The sequence below is a fragment of the Bison bison genome, unplaced genomic scaffold (genome assembly GCF_000754665.1).
Source record: "Bison bison bison isolate TAMUID 2011002044 unplaced genomic scaffold, Bison_UMD1.0 scf7180017854880, whole genome shotgun sequence".
Taxonomy (NCBI): Eukaryota; Metazoa; Chordata; class Mammalia; order Artiodactyla; family Bovidae; genus Bison; species Bison bison.
In genome coordinates this window covers 135,029-140,389 of record NW_011485453.1, presented here as the reverse complement: position 1 = coordinate 140,389, position 5,361 = coordinate 135,029, and positions in this window count along the sequence as shown.

Here is a 5,361-nt window from a genome sequence, read left to right as displayed (position 1 = left end):
AGTGGCCACCTGTGACGACAAGTAGGGAGTGAAGAAGATGGATATTGTCTGTTTTCTCTTAAGGCCTGAAGGTCAAGTTTAGAAAAGATGCTGTCTTCCTGTTAGGGAGGTCAGCTGTGCAGCGGCCACAGGGTCTCAGGAATTGAGGCTGAGATACTTGGTGGCGTTGTGCGGTTCTCACAAGCCTTTCACCTGTGGGGCCTTGTCTGAGCTCCTTGACATGTTTGGGCAGAAAGACTGAGCGCCGTGCAGGCATCCAGCGCGTGCGTGCGCTGCTGCACTCTGATGGGGCCCTCGGCCTTGTTCTTGCTTCTGGGAACTGACCCTCCTTGCCCAGCCTGAGTTCTCGTGAGGATTTGAGCGTTCCTGGGAGGACTGGGAGGTAAGTCTTCCATGTCGGGAGAGTGTTTTTCTGTTCTTTCTTGTGTGGCAGGTGGTGTCGTCTTGACCTCAGCAGTTAGTGTAAGTGTGGTACTTCTGCCAGATCTTAGCGCTGTGTTAATTGTGATCTTGTAACTCTTGATGAGTTTCAGAATCAGTGTGGTCTTGATGGCCCTGGTCCCATCGCAGTGAGCGAGTCCTCCAGCCGGCAGGTGACTGGCCACAGGGTGGCCAAGGCTTATCCACCCACCTCTGTCCCAGTTCCCGCCGCCTTCTTGCTTATTCTGGACTCCTGGTCTCCCTCGGTGCTGGGGGTGGACTGCTGGGTGCAGAGACTCACTGCCCCGCGAGCGCCCAGGCTTCCCGCAGCCCCTACCCTCTCTGCACCTGGACTCGTCTAGTGCTCTGAACCTCAGCGCCCAGACAAGGTTGGCTGGCACCAGGGACCTCTGGGACTGAGTGCTGTCAAATGCCCTCTCCTCCCGGCAGGCGCTGTGCCCTTGGGAGGGTGTTCGACAAGTGGAAGCAGGGTTTCTTGTCTCCCCCACCTGCCCCTCCCAAGAGAGACGCTTGTCATCGCCCCTCCATCTCTCAGAGGGGTCTGTGAGGTCTGTCCCAAGGGCTGAGTGTCCCCTGTGGCACTCGGGCTTGGATGCTGCCCTGTGCCCATCACACACTAAAATGTCCCCGTGGGCTTTATATGACACTTCTCTAGGAGGCAGGAGTACAGGGGGACCTCTTGCCCCTGACAGGGCACCCCCGGGGTTGGAGGTGCGCAGCGCACCTGGGCGCCCCGAGAACGAGGGCAGAGTCGCACGCCCTTCCATGCTGTCCTGCTGTCTGTTTTTGGACTGGCCCGAGAACATGCCCTGTTCCAGGTGTCTCAGAGTGGACGGTCTTGGTTTGACTTCCAGCTGCGCTGCTTCATCTTTATAAATGTGTTTTCTTTTTTAATTTCTTAAGTTATTGCAGAAATGTTAGTTTTTATAACAATTATTTTAGTGTATTAAAATATATCAATATTTACCATGCCTCTCATCATCAAAACAAGGGAAAAGGATTTTTGTAAATTTTGGAAACATCAAACAAATATTGAGAGAATTCCCTGATGGTCTAGTGGTAAGGACTTGGGGCTTTTATCGCCGGGGCCCAGGTTCAATCCTCGGTTGGGGAATTAAGATCCTGCAGGCCGCATGTCGCGGCCTGAAAAAAACCCAAACAAATATTGACACTTTTTGTTTCAATTTGCTATTTATGACTATTATATCGCCTGACCCCACATCTCATGACATAGCTGTCTTTGTGCATGTTACATCAGCAGATGCTGTATAAAGCCTGCTGCTTCTGCTAAGTCGCTTCAGTCCTGTCTGACCCTGTGTGACCTCATAGATGGCAGCCCACCAGGCTCCCCCGTCCCTGGGATTCTCCAGGCAAGAACACTGGAGTGGGTTGCCATTTGCTTCTCCAATGCAGGAAAGTGAAAAGTGAAAGTGAAGTTGCTCAGTTGTGTCCAACTCTTAGGGACCCCATGGACTGCAGCCTACAGGCTCCTCCGCCCATGGGATTTTCCAGGCAAGAGTGGTGGAGTGGGGTGCCATTGCCTTCTCCTGTATAAAGCCACTCAGGTGTTTTTCTCATTATAAACCTGTAGTGTTAAGCTCTGGTGAGTGGATTTCTGTGTGGGCCACACTTGCCCACACAAGCAGAGCAGTCAGACAGCAGAGGGGTCTCCCTGAGTGTCTGCCGGGGGTTGAGGGGTGGCTTTTACTTGAAGCAGCACCTGACTTTGCCATTGGTCCCCTCTGCAGACCTTTGCTCTCTGGGCCCAGGTGGGGGGAGTGCTTTTCAGGCGGCCTTGGGATTTGGAGGCTTATAGATGTGCGTGAGACCACTGCTGCTTGCCTCTGAGTCTCAGGGCCTGTCCCACAGCCCGGCAGACTCAGGTTCCTGGACGGGAGGCTGAGGCCAGGGCTCAGGCCTGTCTGTGGCTCTTCATGGCAGAGCAGAGGTTTTGGAGGAGATTTTTGATATCACAGTAAAAAGTGAAGTCTCTGGGCGGTGGGTGGTGTTCTCCTATCTGTCCTGTGGTGTCCTGAGTCACAGGGTGCTGGAGTTAGTGGTGGGTTTGCTCAGATAGGGCAGGAGGCACGGGCGCTGGGCCAGATGCTGGGGCAGTCGTGTCAGTGAGGCTCCACCTCCCCACGTCCTCTCCGGTCTCTAGGCCCCTGAATGGCTTCCCGGGCAGAGTGAGCCATCGAGAGGTTTTGAAGAAAGACCTAGAGTCTCCCGTGTCTGGTTGACTCACCAGAAGGCTGTGTTCCTGGGAACGAGGCCCCACAGTGGGGGCCGAGGCCGGGCTGCAGGCTCCGTGTTTCCAAAACATCTCTGACAGTGTCTGTGCGGGAAGGGCCGACTGCAGCCCTGACTGTGAATGGCGCGGCGGCCCGCGCTGACAGACCCTCTGTGTCTGGTTCGTTTGGGGGCCCCAGGTGACCGAGCGTGCCTAGAGGGCCGTGTCAGTCCTGGAGGAAGACTGGACGCCAGTGTGACCCTGCCCAGGGCCTCAGCGGTTTCCGCAGGACTCACTCGGCTGCTGGTCTCATTTATGCTCTTCCCGGTGTTATGGGCGCGCACAGGCAGCCGCTACCGCGGGGCCCCTTCCTGGACCCTTGAGTCCGGGTGGTATCTGGTTGCTTCGTAGCTGAGTGGAAGCAGCAGCAGCAGCACGCACAGTGTGCGGCCCTCCTTCCTCTGGGGGCAAGGGTTCTCGGGGCAGGTGCCCCCCCAGAGCGCGGCCCCTGGGAGAGGCCCGGGGTGCTACCACCAGCCCCGCTGCTCGGGAGGCCTGTGTCCTCAGTGGCCCCTGTGGAGCCCTCCCTGCACAGCCTGTCCTCCCACCTGGATGCCAGAGAGGCTTTTCCCCGGCGGAGGGATGAGCACAGGCCTTGCTGCCCTCTGGCTCTACGTTCGACATGGGGCGTCTGTGTCTGCAGAGCGGAGGCCCCGGGCCCGGGCTTGGAGACAAGGCTGCCCTGCACTCTCTCCCCTGTGGTGACGCCCCCACGCCGACGCCCCGGGCAGGAGGGAAGGGGCCATGCTGCCAGCCCGCAGCCAGCTCTCACCAGCCCTTCCTCCTCCGTGGCCTCCGTCTCTGTCTGTCCCTCCATCCTCGCAGTTAGTGGATCTGTGTATTTCGTGTGTCTGAAATGTTTTTTCCCGAATAAAAGCTGGAGGGTGACGTGTTCAGGGTGTGGGAGGCCCAGGAGCTGCCCTGGGATGAAAGCGGTTCACAGGCTCCAACGCGTGCATCCCCTTGGGCCTCAGTCAGCACCGAGGGGCCGGCCTCTGGGGGCTTGGTGGGGGGCCCTGCACCCCTGGGCCCGTTAAGGAGCACCCCCCACCCCCACCCCCGGCCTCCGAGCCTTAACAAGGTTCCTCAGGGCCTTGCCAGCGCCCGCAGCCTTCCTGAGGGCAGACGCCTCTCTCCTCCTGCCTGGGTGGGGGCCAGGGTGGCAGCACATGCCCTGCGGGACCGCTCACACCTTCGCCTTGTAGCTCTGCCCTGACCCTGGGGGTTGCTTCCGAAGGGCAGCTGTCAGGTAGAAGCTTCCCGGTCCCGGTCGGCGGTGCCGCCCCCACCCAGGGCAGTGGGCCTGCTGCTGTGGCTCTCAGTTAACTCTTTTCACTCCACTGTCTTTTTAAATTTTAAGGTTTTCAGATGTCATTCTGGCAACAATTTTGGCAACCAAGTCTGAAATGTGTGGCCAGAAGTTTGAACTGAAGATCGATAACGTGCGGTTTGTTGGGCACCCGACACTGCTGCAGCACACGCTGGGCCAGGTACGGGCTCCCGGGCAGGCGCGGGCCCCTGGCTCCGTGGCCTTTGGGGCTGTGGAGGGCAGAGCTGTCCGGTGCTTGCCCACCTGCACCTCCTCGTAGGCCCTGAGTCCTTGCCCGGAGCTTTTGCTGTTTGCATCTGGAGTCTCTCTGGACCGCGGCCTTCCTCTTTGTGTATACCATGTCTGTTTCGGGGGGGCAGCCAAGAGAGGGAGGTCAGCAGTGTGTCAGACCCTTGAGCTTTATATAAAGCAGGGCAAGCATTTCTTCTTGCTCATAAGTGAAGTCCTAGCCAATAGTGTTATCAGTTTAGCTCTCACTGTCGTCCTGAGCGTGCTCTGTGTGTTCTCCATGGAGACTGGATGCACTGTTACCCAAGGGGATTTGGCACACCGGAACTGCCAGTCAGTCCTCTGCATGCAGGCAGAAGCGACACCAGTGTCCCTGGGATTCTGAAGGGTTTTGAAGTGACACACACACATGATCCAGAAATCCTGTGAGGGCCTGGGGTATGGTCCTCAGGTGTTCTCGTCTGGAGGAGAGCTTCTGAGACAGCAGGAGCTGCCAGGGCAGGGGACACGGTGGGGACACGGCCCCTGGGGCACCAGCCCTGCCCACACTTGCTCCACCTCACTGGTGGCCTGTGGGTGGGGTGGGGGCCTTTGGCAGCCCCTCGCCACCCTGCCCGCAGAACTGGAGGCACAGGGCTGGAGACGGGCCTGATGGGTGGCCCAGGGATCCCTTTGCCCCTGCTGGTGATGCTTGTCAGCAGCTGGTGCTTGGGCCCTGGGCAGGCTGGTGCCCCAGTGGCCCCTGCCGTCTCTCCGGGCAGCCAGCTCACTCGAGGTGATGGGGCAGTCTTGTCTGTTTGGGTCACAGCACTCTTCTGCTCCTTTCTCCACCGTGACCGTCTGTCCGTGCAGCATGCACTTGCTGTGCAGACTCTGGGTGCCTCTCAGAGGCCTCGGGCTTGGTTCTCCTCTGGTTCCAAGTACTCTGGAGCATTGTCCTGCCTGCGGTGGGATCACTCCAAGTGATTGTCCTGGCAGGTGTTGGCTCTCACTCACAGAACTGTGCCCCTTTCACAGGTCTCCAAAACTGACCCGTCCCCGAAGAGGGAGGCTCCCACCATGATTCTTTTCA